Raw genomic sequence first — 17,319 nt, forward strand, 5'->3', positions numbered from 1 at the left:
CCCAGAGATAAGCCCACGCCGGACAGAAAGCCCAGAGACAAACCCACGCACCTATGGTCAACTAATCTATGACAAAGGAGGCAAGAATATACAATGGAGAAAAGACAGTCTCTTCAATAAGTGGTGCTGGGAAAACTGGACAGCTACGTGTAAAAGAATGAAATTAGAACACTCCCTAACACCATACACAAAAATAAACTCCAAATGGATTAGAGACCTAAATGTAAGACTGGACACTATAAAACTCTTAGAGGAAAACATAGGAAGAACCTCTTTGACGTAAGTCACAGCAAGATCTTTTTTGAACCACCTCCTAGAGTAATGGAAATAAAAACAAAAATAAACAAATGGGACCCGATGAAACTTAAAAGCTTTTGCAAAGCAAAGGAAACTACAATCAAGATGAAAAGACAACCCTCAGAATGGGAGAAGATATTTGCAAATGAATCAATGGACAAAGGATCTATCTCCAAAATGTAGAAACAGCTCATGCAGCTCAATATTAAAAAAACAACAGCCCAATCAAAAAATGGGCAGAAGACCTAAATAGATGTTTCCCCAAAGAAGACATACAGATGGCCAAGAAGCACATGAAAAGCTGCTCAACATCACTAATTATTAGAGAAATGCAAATCAAAACTACAATGAGGTGCTTCCCTGGTGGCGCAGTGGTTGAGAGTCTGCCTGCCGATTCAGGGGACATGGGTTCGTGCCCCGGTCCGGGAAGATCCCACATGCCGCAGAGTGGCTGGGCCCATGAGCCATGGCTGCTGAGCCTGTGCATCCGGAGCCTGTGCTCTGCAGCGGGAGAGGCCACAACAGAAAGAGACAAAAAAAAAAAAAAAAACCTACAATGAGGTTTTACCTCACGCCAATTAGAATGGGCATCATCAGAAAATCAACAGACAACAAATGCTGGAGAGGGTGTGGAGAAAAGGGAACCCTCTTCTACTGTTGGTGGGAATGTACATTGATACAGCCACTATGGAGGACAGTATGGAGGTTCCTTAAAAAACTAAAAATAGAATTACCATATGACCCAGCAATCCCACTACTGGGCATATACCCAGAGAAAACCATAATTCAAAAAGACACAGGCACCCCAATGTTCACTGCAGCACTGTTTACAATAGCCAGGTCATGGAAGAAACCTAAATGCCCATCAACAGAGGAATGGATAAAGAAGATGTGGTACATATATACAATGGAATATTACTCAGCCATAAAAAGGAACGAAATTGGGTCACTTGTAGAGACGTGGATGGATCTAGAGACTCATACAGAGTGAAGTAAGTCAGAAAAGGAAAAACAAATATCGTATATTAACGCATATATGTGGAACCTAGAAAAATGGTACAGATGAACCGGTTTGCAGGGCAGCAGTAGAGACACAGATGTAGAGAACAAACGTATGGACACCAAGGGGAGAAGTGACAGGGGAGGGGTGGTGGTGGGATGAACTGGGAGATTGGGATTGACATATATACACTAATATGTATAAAATAGATAACTAATAAGAAAAACAAAAAAAAGAATAATCTTAGACCCATAATACAAGTTAAGCTGTCATATAGATTTCTAGTTATATTTACAGGTATTATGTGAAATCAATAATTGCTAAATTAATATACAAATGAAATTGTCCATTAAGAAACCTGTACGCAGTTCATACATGGTGTTGATTTAGGTTTTATTCTTGTTTTTTTTAAAATTTATTTTCTTTATTTCATATAAAGTGTAAGTCATATCTTAAAGCTTGATGATAACAATTCAATTTAAAAATTTTAGATTGATTCGGTACTGTTGTGAGCCCAATATTCCATGGATCCCACCATCCATGATGCTAATTTTGACCCTCTGCTTAAGTTATGAAATTCTGAATGTAATCTGTGTGATTTCTAAGGAATTTTTAAAAATCTAATTCTTCATCAATCATACACCTGATGATTTTAATACCAATTGTTAATTCTTGCCTGACCCAGTATTTTCATCAGCATTTGTGAAAGTTTTGCTTCTAATATATTATTCCTTCTACATATATTAGTTGTCCTTTTCGTCCTTCCTTTCACAAATAGTCTCTTTCATCATCTCTCCCTAGAATTACAAAGCAGCATCGTTTCTTCTAGGGAACCTTCCTAGACCACCAGGTTGGGCTAAGTGTCCCGTATCTAAACTCTCTTAGCCCTCTGCACAAAGCCCTTTACTAGTCCCTTACCAAAGCGTATCAAGATAAGGCTGCAAGCACTTCAAAGGCAGGGCCAGAGTATTATCATTCATTGTGTGTATAATGTTCCCGACGCCTTGTGGGAGCTTAGTACATGATAACCTGAAACAAACTACTCTCACTCAGCTAGCAATGCAGTCTCTGTTTCTACGTTCTGAAGAGAAATATGTGTTCACTGAGACTTCCTAGAAGAAAACTTGGAAGAATTCCTTTAAAACCATGGAGTGGGGAAGACCTGTATGAAGTATGGCTCAAAATTCAGTAGACAGGAAAGAAAAGATCGATGGGTTTTATACCACACACACACACACACACACACACACACACACACACACACACACACACACACACACACACACTAACTTTTACATTACAATAAATGGGAAGCAGCTGCATAGCACAGGGAGATCAGCTCTGTGCTTTTTTTTTTTTCACATCTTTATTGGGGTATAATTGCTTTACAATGGTGTGTTAGTTTCTGCTTTATAACAAAGTAAATCAGCTATACATATACATATGTTCCCATATCTCTTCCCTCTTGCCTCTCCCTCCCTCCCACCCTCCCTATCCCATCCCTCCAGGCGGTCACAAAGCACTGAGCTGATCTCCCTTTGTGACCACCTAGAGGGGTGGGATAGGGAGGGTGGGAGGGAGACACAGAACCACTTACATAAATTACAGCACATCCACACAATGGACTATTACACAACCACAAGAGAGAGTGATGAGGACCTCTAGTGACTGATACCGGATGATCTCCAGGATAGACTGCTAATAAAAAGAGTAGGGTGTGAATATAAAGAGTATAAGAGGGAGGAAAGGACTATATATATTCATATTTTCTTGTGTTAGAGAATCATGCAAGGACAAACAGGAAGCTAATAGAATCATTACCTAGAATGAGTAGAGGAAAGAATGAGAAGAAAAGGCAGTGACAGAGGCAGGTTTCTCTGTATGTACTTTATTGTTTTGACTTGTGAATCATTCATGTAAATGTCACTATTAAAAATTATTTGTTAAAAAAGCACTGCCTTTCCAAAAAGAACAGGGCTATGAATATTAGTTTTGTGTATACACCTTCTATTTATTTTTATTCAGATAAGATTACAGTTATATATGCAGAAATAAATGTCACAATATATGAGTGTGCAAAGAAGAGAGCTTGATATAGTGGGAAAAGCATAATTTTAGAACCAGAGAGATCAGGATTCAAATTATAGCTCTACCGTATAATTAGGGATTTGATCTTGGTTTCATTCACTTATTTTCTTCTTCTTTAAAATGACGCTAATAACGCCAGCCTTCTAAAGCTCTTGTAAGGGTCAATTGAAAGAAGGTGTGTAAGAGTCCTAGTACATCATCTAGCTCACCATTCACACAGCTAACAGATGCAGGGTCTGGAATTTGACCAAGATGTCTGCTTTTTAGAAGCTCTCTTCCTTGCGTACACTCACATACTGTGACAGTTCTGAATCAAGAATAATTCTCTTCCCTTCTGGTCATCCTAACCACTCCTTGGAAATTTAGCCAAGATCTTACTTCATGAAGATTTCTTTTCTAGGGATTCTATTTCATTTATGGTTAGTACTATGAACTTTATGAGTTTCATGTTTTATATATTCATTTTTTGTCTCCTAAGAGCCCTAGATTTTAAAAATTCTTTCCTGCATTTTAAAACAATAACTAAGCACATAATAAATGCTCAGTAAAATTTTGTTGTTTCTATATGTGACAGAAAGCCTAAATATTAAGTAGCAAAGCCTAATCTAAGTCTAGAGTACCAATTGTTTCAGTTTTTGATCTGTACAACCTTTAATTAATGCCTTTTTGCAGACTGCTAAATGCATTTCTCTTATATCTAATACCTGCAGGTGTTGATTATTTTTAATGAAAAAGTAGTGTGCTCAGGAATAAAATAAGATAATAATAATTAAATAATAATAATGAGAAATGCTTAGATTTGGGGAATACCCTGGTGGTCCAGTGGTTAGGACTTTGTGCTTTCACTGCCGAGTTCACGGGTTCAGTCCCTGGTCAGGGAACTTAGATCCTGCAAGCCACGCGGCATGGCCAAAAAAATTAAGAAAAAAAAAAAGGAAGAAATGCATATATTTGGAGCCCAATATCATTTAAATATTTTCCATTCTGGTGTTTTATAATATTATTATAAGTCAGGTTATAACACCATCAAAATTGACATCTAATTATAAATATGGCAATCTCATAATTTTTCACTTGGCTATTCTTTCTTAAGAAATTATTTTTTAATAGACTTTATTTTTTAGAGTAGTTTTAGGTTCACAGAAAAATGGAGTGGAAGATACACAGACTTCCCACATGCCCTCTACCCCAATATAAGATACATAGATTTCCGTATTATAAACACCCTCCCATCAGAGTTGGTACATTTTTTACAAGTGATGAACCTACATTGACATATTGTAATCACCCAAAGTCTATAGTTTACATGAGGATTCACTCTTGGTTCTGTACATTTTGTGGATTTGAACAAATCTATAATGACATGTATCCACCTTTTTAGTACAATACAGAGTATTTTCACTGACCTAAAAATTCTCTGTGCTCCTGTTATTCATCCTTTCCTGTCTCCTAATCCCTGAAAATCACTGATCTTTGTATTGTCTCCATGGTTTTGCCTTTTGTAGAATGTCACACAGTAGGAATCATACATTCTGTAGGCTTTTCAGATTGGCTTCTTCCACTTAGTATTATGCATTTAAATGTCCTCCATGCCTTTTCATGGCTTGATAGCTCATTTCTTTTTAGCACTGAATAATATTTCATTGTCCGGATGTACCACAGTTTATTGACCCATTCAGCTACTGAAGGACAGCTTGGTTGCTTCCAAGCTTTGGCAATTATGAATAAAGCTGCTGTAGACATCCATGTGCAGGTTTTTGTGTGAATGTAAGTTTTAGTTTCATTTGGGTATATACCAAAGAGTGCAATTGTTGGATCATATGGTAAGAGTATGTTCAATTTTGTAAGAAACCACCAAACTGCCTTCCAAGTAGCTTTATCATCTTATATTTCACCAGCAATGAGTGGGAGTTCTTGTTACTCCATACTCATTAGTCTCATTGTTCTCACCAGCCTTGTGGTGTTGCTAGCGTCCAGATTTTGGCCATCTAATAGGTGTGTAGTGGTGTCTCACTGTTTTAATTTGCATTTCCCTGATGACGTATGATGTGGAGCATCTTTCCATATGTTTATTTGCTATTTGTGTATCTTCTTTGGTGAGGTGTCTGTTAGGATCTTTGGCCCATTTTTTAGTCAGGTTGTTTGTTTTCTTATTGTTGAATTTTAAGAGTTCTTTGTATATATATGTCTCTCTCTCTCTCTCTCTCTCTCTCTCTCTCTCTATATATATATATATATATATATATGTATAATATATTTTTTTTAATTTCTTGGCCGAGCCACGTGGCACGTGGGATCTTAGTTCCCCAACCAGGGATCACACCTGCGCCCCCTGCATAGGAAGTGCAGAGTCTTAACCACTGGACCACCAGGGAAGTCCAAGAGTTCTTTATATATTTTGGATAACATTCCTTTCTCAGATGTATCTTTTGCAAATATTGTTTTCCCAGTCTGTGGCTTGTCTTCTCATTCTCTTGACATTTTCTTTCACAGAGAAATTTTTAATTTTAATGAAGTTCAGCTTATCAATTCTTTTTTTCATGGATTGTGCCTGTGGTGTTCTTTTTTTTTTTTTTTGGCTGCAATGGGTCTTCGTTGCTGCGTGCAGCCTTTCTCTAGTTGCAGCGAGTGGAGGCTACTCTTCGTTGCAGTGTGTGGGCTTCTCATTGCGGTGGCTTCTCTTGGTGAGGGGCCACGGGCTGTAGGCGCATGGGCTTCTTGTTGCAGCACGCAGGCTCAATAGTTGCAGCGTGCGGGCTCTAGGGCGAATGGGCTTCAGTAGTTGTGGGCTCAGTAGTTGTGCTCATGGGCTCTAGAGCACAGGCTCAGTAGTTGTGGTGCATGGGCTTAGTTGCTTCGCGGCATGTGGGGTCTTCCCGGGCCAGGGATCCAACTGTGTCCCCTGCATTGGCAGGCGGATTCTTTTTTTTTTTTTTTTTTTTGCGGTATGCGGGCCTCTCACTGTTGTGGCCTCTCCCGTTGGGGAGCACAGGCTCCGAACGCGCAGGCCCAGCGGCCATGGCTCACGGGCCCAGCCGCTCCGCGGCATGTGGGATCTTCCCGGACCGGGGCACGAACCCATGTTCCCTGCATCGGCAGGAGGACTCTCAACCACTGCGCCACCAGGGAAGCCCGGCTGGTGGATTCTTAACCACTGCACCACCAGGGAAGTCCCTTGGTGTTCTATCTAAAAAGTCATTGCCAAATCCAAGATAATCTAGATTTTCTCCTAGTTTTAGTTTCACATTTTACATTAGACCTGTGATCCATTTTGAGTAAATTTTGTGAATGGTGTTGGGCCCTTGTCTAGATTCCTTTTTTTTTTTTCCTGCGTGTAGATGTCCAGCTGTTCCAGCACCATTTGTTGAAAACAGTGTCTTTGCTTCATTGCCTTGCCTTTGCTCCTTTGTCAAAAATCGGTTGACTATATTTATGTGGGTTTATTTCTGCTTTCATTATTTCTGTTCCATTGATTGATTTGTCTGTTCTTTTGCCGATACCACACTGTCTTGATTACTGCATTTGATTACTCTTTAGCATGCATTTATCATGTTTTAGCACTTGTCATTCTAATTTATCTGAAGAAATACTTAACCATCTTGCTCAAAATAGCATATCATCAAAACTAAGTCAGAGGGGTGGGTAGACCCCTTGCTGTTTATGAAATTTCCACATCTTACATGTAATTTTCATTCTCACTGTTCCATATTTCTTGACTGGAATTTCAATGCTATTATAACATTTTCCTTCTTACCTTGGAAAAATTGGGGTTTTGTTTCAGTTGTTTCTGATAGCATAAAATTATAATTTAATTGATAAAACACCTAAGAAACAATTTAAAATATAAAATTAATACCAATTTTGTATAAAAATCTAATTATTTATTTTTGTTTGATTGATGGGGCCTCAAATCAGGTTGAAAACTGGCAAGTGACCATGGGGCACAAGCTTAAAGTCCCATCTCAGAACTCTTTTATTTTCTTCTTTTTAATAACACTCTCCTACTGCAAACGTCTAAATGTCTTGTATCTTTCAACACAGAGAACTGACAGTATCTAGATTGTCTTTTATATTTGAAGCTAATTTTTTAATTAAAATAAAAACTTCAAAGTAATTTAGTCTGTTAATAAACATAATAGTTATACTTAAAGGATTTACCATGTTCAGGATTCTGTGCTAAACTTTGCCCTATATAACTTCGATTAAATTTCATAGCAACATAATACCTTATGAGATAGGTGCCATTATTATCTTCATTTTAGAGATGAGATATTTAATGTGCAGAGAGGTTAGAAAGCTTGTTTAAGATCTCTCACATTTATGCCTTGGTGGTATAGTGGGGAGCATATTTGCCTTCCAAGCACTTTCACATTTAACAAGTGATGGAGCAGACCTAGTCAGACTGGCTCTGGGGCCTGTAATCCAGTCACCTAACTACCCTGACTGTGAAGAAGTTGCACATATTTGGGGGTTAGAGAAATCAAAATCCTTTTTTTGTGCTTTCAATGGAGACAATATAGTGTCTTTAGCTTCTGAAATTTCTTATTTCTGAATGTGGTACTTTACAGTGTTTATTTTTCTGTGAGTCAAAGCAGAAAGTATAGTCAATTAAAAGTAAAGTCATTGGGACAAATTAGGTAACACATAAATAGTATTTTGACTCATTCAAATTATTTTTTGTTGATGGCATAGTTAGTGTAACAACACTGAAGAAAAATTACTACATTTCACTTAAATTACTAAGTAGGGATTTTAATCTATTGAATAAATTAATATTCCTTCCAGTTATAAAAATTACTGTTTTTCTTTTTTATAAACAAATTTTATGCAAAGGATTGATGAAAGTAACATGGGAAAGATTTCTGTGTAGAATTTGAATATAAACTTTGACATGAACTGATTTTACTGAAGTAAAATGGAATCTGTCTCTTTCTTTTCCCCCATGTCACTAATATTTCTAGGAGCAATTTGAACGTAAATGTTTCTTAAAGTGTACATATTGTGAAATTATCAGGAATTTGGAACTAAAAAGTCTATTTTAAATTTAAATAATTGTTTTATTATACATATTTTAAAAAAGAAGTTATGGGTAAAAAATAAAGAAACAATCAATCATGACCTTCATTAACAGTCAATACTCTTCCAAAAGTAATTCTTATATTAATAAATAAATGAATGAATTGCAAGTTATGCTAGACTTTATATAGATTATACCCGCTGTATGTAGGCACATTTCAGTGCAGGAGATATTATGGTTTTCAAGACAAGTAATGTCCCTGCTTTTATGGAACTTATTTTCTATTTGAAGTAGTGGTGTGGGTGTATGTCTGGTATTTACTAATAAACAAATAGGTTTTATGGACTGAATATGTTCCCCTAAAATTCGTATGTTAAGATCCTAACCCCAGTAACTCACAGTGTGACTGTATTTGGAGATAGTCTTTAAAGAGATAATTAAGTTAAAATGAACTCACTAGGTTGGGCCCTAACCCAATGTGAATGGTGTCCTTATAAGAAGGGAAGAGTAGGACACAGACATATACAGAAGAAAAACCATGTGAGAAGGCAGCCATCGACAAGCCAAGGAGAGAGGACTCAGAAGAAAACAACCCTACTCACACCTTTACCTCCAACTTCTGGCCCCCCAAATTGTAAGGAAACAATTTTTTGTTGTTTAAGCTATCCAGTCTATGGTACTTTGTTATGGCAGCCCTAGCAATCTAATATACTAAGCAAGGACTATAAGATCAAATAGAATGTGATAGGATAGAGAGTGATGGAGAGGTTACCTTGGACTGGATACCTAGAGAATGTTTCTGTAAGGAGGAGATATTTAAACTGAGATCCCAGTGATAAGAAGGAGTCAGTCATATGATGCTCAGGGAGGAGAGCACCCAGCGAAGGGAACAAACAGCGCAAAGTTTCTGTGGTTCAAAGGACCACAAGAAAGCATGTATGAATTAGATCTAATAGAAAATGATACTAAATGAGGTTGGATTCCTAAGCCAGCGTCAGATATTTTAAGGCTTAGACACCAGAGAGAGGAGTTTGGTTTGATGTTATTTTAAGTGCAGTGGATGGTCGTGAGAGGGTGTGAATCATAGAAGTGATATGATTGGATGCTCATTTTAGAAAGATAACACTGGTTGCTGGGTGAAGGATGGATTTAGGGGTCAAGAGCAAATGAAAGGAAGCCAGTTAGATGGCTACCCTGGTCATCCAGGCAAGAGATCAGGTAGCTTGTGCTGTCTGGCTGGTTGCTGTGCAGATGGAAAGGACTGGTTATATCAGTGGTGTGTTTTCTAGTCGGAGACCACAATTACTGCCAGACTGTAATTGTGGTTGAGGAAGAGAAGGATCAATAAGTTTTGGGTTAAGTAACTTGATGGTGAGATTGGGAAGGATCAGGAAGGAGTAGATTTGGGGGAAAATCAAGAATTCTGTTTTGGCTGTGTTACTTTTTGGAGATCTCAATTTGGCAGCTGGAAATACGAGCCTGAATTTCCGGAGTGTGTCAGGGCTGGTGATAAGAAGTTGGAAGTCGCTAGTATAGAGCTGGTATTTATAGCCCAGGGATTGAATGCACTCACCCAGAGAGAGTACGTAATAGAGAAGAGAGAAGATGTCTTTTCTCACCAAGGGGCAGTCATCTGGAATGGTCACTGTGGACAGAACTCAGGGTAGGCTTTAACATATATTTCAAAATAAATGGTACATTTAGGGCTTCTGTGGACAACATGTCTGATCTAGGTAGAAGGACAGTATGTAGCAAAACATCCGTTTAAAAAATCAACTTAGGATACTTATATCTTCATATATGTTTTTATTCCAAACCCTCTCAATACACTCAGAACTCTCTTCTTAATGCTTTTCTGCTGCTTCTTGTGCCTATCCCTCACATGAAATTTCAAGAGATCTTTGAGGAGAATGGAAGTCAGACCTAGTAAGTTAACGACTTACATCCTGCCTCCTCTTAATATTATCCAGCCCAGTCCAGCTTGCTCCCTTCTGGAGGAGGATAAACAGGGGCTGAAATAAAATGGAGTTAGTTATAATGACTCATTGAATTGAGGGTGGAAAATAATGATCTGTGACTCACATTAGCCCTTTGAAATTGTCAGAAGATCAAATGAAATTCAGAATATGGTCTTGACAACAGAAGTGGCTTAAGCCAAATATATTTTTATCATTAAACATTCAACAACTTCATTTGTTCATTTATTCCTTTGCTCCTTCAACATTTAAGAACCAACTGTGTTTTAAGCACTCTTTTTGCCACCCAAGGTGGTATGGGAACATGACAAAGCCTCAGTCAATCAGATGCTTCTATCACCAGCATCTGGTGGCTTCCTGTTGAGATAGCTCCTGCAAAAAGACAGTTATTTTGCTTGTTCTTTATGATTCTCTGATAACTATCCTAATTCTTATTCAGTTCCCAAATCTTGGTCTCCAGCTTGTCATTGACTCCATGAGCCTTTGCTAAACTTCTCATAAAAATCTCTTCTGCTTAAGAGAACCAGGGTCAATTTCTGTCATCTGCAAACAAGAGTTCTGGCTGCTGTATGTCTCATAATTGTCAAACTTCAAAGGGTAACATCACACTTTCAAAGACTAAATGTATATACATTTCAGATGGCTACATATCAAGAATTACTATCCAAGTCTCACATGCGTTGTAGAATGAAGGACTGTTTTCTCCATGAAACCCTTTACTGATTCAAGAATAGGTGGAAGACGAGCTCTGCTTAATATCCAATTATTTCTTTGGTTAGCTCTATTTTACTGAATCTTAAAACAGCAAATTATTTCTTGCTATCCATCTTGCCGTGGTTGAAGAATGGAAATTTGGGCTGAGGGATGGGGACAAGTAGAACTAATTGCTAGGTCAAGTAAAGTAAATTAGACGCAATGACTAAGCGCTATTTTAGAAACTCTCTCCAGAACCTTGGGGTTACAGAGCTAAGTGCCAAAGAGAATAAAACATCGAATTGGTCCAATCATGTCCAATGTGATGACCAAGAAATGAAAACACTTGGGGGAGTCTATTCACAAGTTCAGGATATTTCTAGTTCTCTTTCTTTGTCAGATCTTCAGGGTAGACTTTGGGCTTTAAAAGCCAGAAGTGATAGCAAGTCATCCTAAAGTGTGCAGAAATGGAAGCATGATGAAGCATGAGCACCCGGTTTTCTTGTTAGCCTTCTGGGTGGAAACGATAAGAAAACCAGGAAAAAGATGACAGTATCTTTTTTCCGGCAGCCATGGGCACCTTAGTGTTTTACTCTTAAGAGAAATGCCACCAGAAGACATTTATTTAAGAGGGGAAAAGGAATGTTCTTTGTAACTTTCACTGGCAGTTACAAATAAAAGTTCTACCTTGCAACTTGACCTGCATGTTACAAATGTCTGACTATTGCACACATTTAGGCCCATAAAAGCCATATATTTATGTATCATTTTATTCTTTTATATCCACAATTAAATCTGAAATATGAGGAAACTCTCGAAGGATTTATTAAAGGTAATATTATCTCCATAGGTTGAAAATTATGGAAAGAGTGATTTGGTAAAATTGTACAGTATCCTGACTGGACTGCCACTATTCGTTTGTTTCCAAAAGCATTAAATTGCCCATTTTGTTTTTTAAGGGAGAAATGATTTTAAAAAGTATTTACTGGAATTTCAAAATGGATTTGTGTATATTGTATTGAATTATATATTATAGGTTAGTATATATCAATTAAATTATCAATGGACTCTAAGTACTCCACACTGTCATAGGTCTGGATTTACCAAGAGAAAAATATATTGAGTGCTAAATTTTAAAGAAAGCTTAGAGAAGAGATGCTATCAGCTCTTGTAATAATAATAACAATAACAGCCAGTACTTATCGAATATTTAATATGGATTATATCATTTAATCCCTTAACCAATCTAGGAGACTGGTACTATGATTCCCATTTTACAGTTGAGATAACCAAATCCCAGAAAAACTAAGTAAATTGTCTAAATTGTCCAAAGTTATGCAGCTTGTAAGTAGATGAGTGGATAATTTGAACCTGAGTAGCTTAACCCCATCATCTGTACTCTTGATCATTATTGCTTTTACCAGATAAAGAGTATATCAGTCAATAAAGGCACATTCTACTTACTAGACAAAAGGGATGGATTTTAATGAGCCATTTTGTATTTGAGATAATATAACCTGAAAGGTTTGTAAATAATCGTGCACCACCATGTGCTACTGTAGTGAAAATAATTTCATGCACTCACCTCAGAAGACTTGGATTTCATTTTTCAACCTGCCACTTGATGTGGGTAGCAAGGGCAAGTCAGACAAGTTCACCAGTTGCTGCTGTATAAAGTAGATGGAGTAGCTGGAGATCATCATTATCCTTGTTTCTTATAGTATATGAAAAGATATTTTTAAACTATAAAATACTATATTATGACTTTAAAATCAACATTTAATTTTTATTAAGAAACACAGACCCCAAGAAAGATAATGTGAAAAGGAATATGGCTGAGTAAAGAAACATGTTCTTAGAACTATTTGTTTTCAAACATTCAAACTTTCCTCTTGACAGTGTTATTTTCTCACTGTCAGTAAGATTTACAAAAGTTACTTACAGTAGAAATGGCATTCATTGAACTGTTTGTTATCTGTGCCTGGAAGTCAACCAAAAAAAGACAGCTGGGGAGGGTACTATTGCTTACAGTCTGGTCAGTGATATCTTTTGAGAATGGTTGCCCAGTGGCATTATTCAGGTAACTCGTGTCCCAAGAGGATGAACTGCCAGTTTCATTTTAACATTAATTATTTGATAAAGGGATGGGGGAATTGGAGGTAAAGGGAGAAGAGATAAGAAAGAAGAGAAGGGATTTTATAGAAATCAGGAGTAGAGAGCCTAGGAAGAGGGTTGAGGAACCAGATTGAAAAAGACCTCCATGTTGCTGAGAAACAGAGAAAGGGGTAGATCAGATGGCAGGTATGCAAAAATGGTAAGGTGAAACTAACATATACATTTGAAAACTTAAATCAAAATTGCGTGATTGGCAAAGAGCCTGGAAGTGATGGCGCCTCATAAATAATATGAGTGGTACTTCATCTAGCAGGGTCTTCCCATAAACCTGAGTAGTTATTGTGTGGGCAGGAAGTGTCAGCTTTAAGGTTGGAGAGATTTTGGGGGGGGTGGAATATTGAAGGGAAAAATGTTATGACTCATTAACTTTTGTTGGCATTGTAAATCCCTGAGGAAACATTTTCTGCATGAGAACTGACAGCCTATTTCTCCCTTCCCACTTCATCCTAAAATACACTTTATCTCAACTTCAAAAAGTGTATGATACATATATGTATGTATACACACATACATACATGCATATACACACATATTCATCTAAGATTTCAGAGTGCATTGGGTTATATACTCATCTAGGATTATATTTTTTATAATGGAGAATGCAAGTTCTGTGAGTATAGAAAGAGATTGTCTTGTTCACCGATATATGCCAAATGTCAGGCAAATAATCTTGTAAATAAAAGATGCCCTATAGATATTGGCTAAGTGAGTGAATGTCATTCATCCTTGGTTTCATAGAAAATGCTCTAATTTTCTGAGGTGGTCATCAAAATCCCAATTTCATCATGGAAGGCCTAATTTTGAACTGTAAACTTCCCTGGGAATAATGAAAAATAAACATTTAATTTATGAAGAGAAAAATCTTAATACTTAATAATATGCTTTACTCTTATAATTAGGGTATAGTTTTATTATAATCTATATGATAGAATGTCAGAGCATTCCACTATTGAGAAAATGTTTTTATCTACTCAGACTACATTGGGGTTGTTGCGTTAATTTTCAAACAAATTTCTTTGTGAACAAAAGGATTACTGGAAGCCATTGCCTTTTACAAATTGACAATATGGAAATCTCAGTTAAATAAAGATATAAAAGAACACCAACTTTTAGAAACTAATATTGAAATGTCATTGATGTCAGTTTAGCACTGGTGGAAGATATTAAAAGCTTCTCAAAACTGACATTTTTAATCAAAGTAATATTTTTAATAATAGTTCCTCTGTGATCATGGCAATCACTTGTGTTATTCAAAACCTATTTTTTTTACATCCATACAGTGGTAGAGCTCTAAAGGTGGGTGGTGTAGGCAGCACACAGACAGTGTGAACTGAAGGTCACCGAAAGGGCTGTGTCCCCAAATCCATCCACATTGTCAGTAATATGGTGTTCAGTTTGTAGAGAACTCGCTAATGTTGTTTGAATATATTATTCTGTTAGTCTTATCTCCAGCACACCAAATATGTGGAGTATATAACAACAGATGCTTGAACAATTTAAGTGACTTGCTCAAGGCCATATAGCTAATAAATAATGGTTCTGGGGCCAAACCTAAGCCTTCTTACTGATAATCTAATATTCCTTTCACTGTGACACAGTCACTCTTGGCACCTAAACATCCTGTACTAGGGACTTTCCTTTAGGTTAAGCACAGTGGTGTTTCCAGAATATCCTTGTTAAAATTTAAGTTTATTTGAGAGATGTATAATGAAATAAACCAAAAAGAAGCATAAACCTTTGGAAAGAAAAATCAGAAGTCTAATGGGATAAGAGGCAAAAATAGGTCGATCTTGAAAAAGTAGATTTTTTTTAAATTAGAAAGTTCCCAAACAGAGCACTGCTGTGGTGGGAGAAATCTGGACCAGCCAGGTAACACCACAGGAGGCCCTGAATACTGGCACATAGGTCTAGAAAGCAGAAAACCTCTGGGGACTGTCACTGGGAGCTGAAGGAACTGGAGTAGGAATTGGGTCTGAGGAAGGATTGGGTCTGGCTGAGGCCAGAGAGCAACACATACTTGTTTTTGATAAGAAAGTAACTTACATATATTTTTATCAAGACAAGTGATTTGCTTTGAAAAGAGATACCTTCTCTTCAGGCAGTAAAAAAGTTTTCTAAAGTTCTAATTTCCAGATGTCATACATTTTTAAAACTCAAATTATTATTTGCTAGATAATTGGACACTTCCATCAAAGTCATGCATTAAGGAATAAAAAGGAAGGAGCTGTCCTTTGCTTTTCAAGGTGAGCACAGGTCTGGACACAAAAGGTGTATATATTCCTTGGGAAAAACCCGCACCTGCCATCCTTTCATGCCCGAGGTCTTCAAATGCTCCACGGAGGGCTCCATGCTACAGCCTAGTGTTTACGGATCTGGACATCAGTGGAAAGTGTTGTAGTCCATGCCCAGGGGTGCCTGAAAAGGGATCTGAGACTCAAAGTTGACACACGAAGCCTACACAGTCACCTCAGGCAACCAAGTACTTGTTCAGAAAAGCCAAATAAAGAGCTAAAATTTAGTGCTTTTTACATAGTCATTTTACCTTCATTTTATGGCTTGATATCAAAACCTCTTTCCATTAAGATACTAACAGTTGATAAAAAGCCCAGATTAGGTTTTGCTAAAAGAAAATCTAAGTTAATGTCAAGCTCTCTTGGTTTTCTTGTGTTGTTATTTTCAGGAAACTCTCTTGAGACAGAAAGTATTAAGACGGTGAATGAGCTGTTTAGTGAGGGGGATCTGGGGCTGTTTAATGAAACAGATTTTATGTATGTAAAGTTTTTTTGAAGGCTGCCTGATTAAAAAAAGCAGGGTTTGTGCCTTAATTCTAGTTGTAGATTTTAATTTTTGTTTCTTTTTAAAAGCAATTTTCAAATCAGCTCACCAAATTTCCAGCATTTTATAAGATACTAAGACCAATTTGTTGGAAGACAGAGACTTTATCTAATTTTTTTCAAAGTTTGAACCTTTTATTTTTCCCACATATTTTCTTGAGCAACTTGTAGAGAGATAAATTTAGTTAATGAGGAAGAGGATGGGATGGAGAACTGTCTGTAACATGGAATTAACATTCATTTAACATATATTTATTGAGCACCTGTAGTATGTGAGGCTGTTCTAAGAGGTAAGGATACATTAGTGAAAAAAAAAAAAATCAAAACAGAAATCTCCACCCTTGTGGGTCTTGCTTTCTAGCTGGGGGAGACAGAGAGTAAGGAATAAATAGAGAATGCCAGAAGGTGGTAAATGCTATGGAGAAAAATAAAACCTGAAAGGGAGTAGGAAGTGTCAGGGTATGGTGTAGGTTGCAATTATGAACAGGACTGTAGAGGAAAGCCACACCGGGAAAGGCATATTTGAGCAAAGACTTAAAAGAGATAAAGGAACAGTTATGTGGGAATCCTGGGGAGGAGGTTTCCAAAGAGGGGAAACAGCTGGTGCAGAGAATGAGGCAAAGAGAATGCCTGCCGAGTTCCAGGAATAGCAAGGCAACCTGTGTAGCTGAAGTGGAATGATCCAGGGGGAGAGAGGTAGGAGATAATGTCAAAGAAGTGATGGATGGCTCAGACCACATAGGGCCTTCAATGCCATTGCAAAGTTTTGCTGCTGAATGAAAGGGGGGAACGTTACAGGGTTTTGAAAAGAGAACTGCCAATGCCTTTACTTACAGGTTTAACCACTCCACTCTGGCTGTTTTGTTGAGAACAGACTGTATGGGAGCAGGGAGACCAAATCGGAAGTCATTGCAGTAATCTAGGGAGGCAATGATCCTGGTATGAAAATAGGGAGAAGTGGTCAGATTCTGGATACATTCTGAGGAGAGAGGCAATGAGGTTTGCTTAGGAAGTGACTGAGATGTCTGAAGTAAAGAGAACAATCCAGGATGACTCCAAGGTTTTGGCCTGAGCAACTAGAAGGGAATAGCTGCCACATACCAATGTGAGGGCTGTTGGGCAGAGAGATCAAGTGCTCAACTTGGACCCATCAAGTTGAGATGCCTGTTAGATATCCTAGTGTAGATCTCCAGCAGGAGGTGACTGTCGGAATTGGATGTTCTAGGGAGATGTCTATAG

General features: G+C 37.5%; 1 long non-coding RNA gene across 5 annotated transcripts in view; it reads left to right on the top strand.

Annotated features, from left to right (window-relative positions):
* LOC141278530 (uncharacterized) overlaps positions 1 to 17,319 on the top strand; it is a 271,211-nt gene that overhangs the window by 82,103 nt on the left and 171,789 nt on the right. The window contains exon 3 of one of the 5 annotated variants that reach the window (XR_012331296.1): positions 2,099 to 2,152. The exons of the other annotated variants lie outside the window; for them this stretch is intronic. This is a non-coding gene — a long non-coding RNA (uncharacterized lncRNA). The remainder of the gene's footprint in view (positions 1 to 2,098; positions 2,153 to 17,319) is intronic. 5 annotated transcript variants of the gene reach the window in all.

This window comes from Tursiops truncatus, chromosome 4 (genome assembly GCF_011762595.2).
Source record: "Tursiops truncatus isolate mTurTru1 chromosome 4, mTurTru1.mat.Y, whole genome shotgun sequence".
Taxonomy (NCBI): domain Eukaryota; kingdom Metazoa; phylum Chordata; class Mammalia; order Artiodactyla; family Delphinidae; genus Tursiops; species Tursiops truncatus.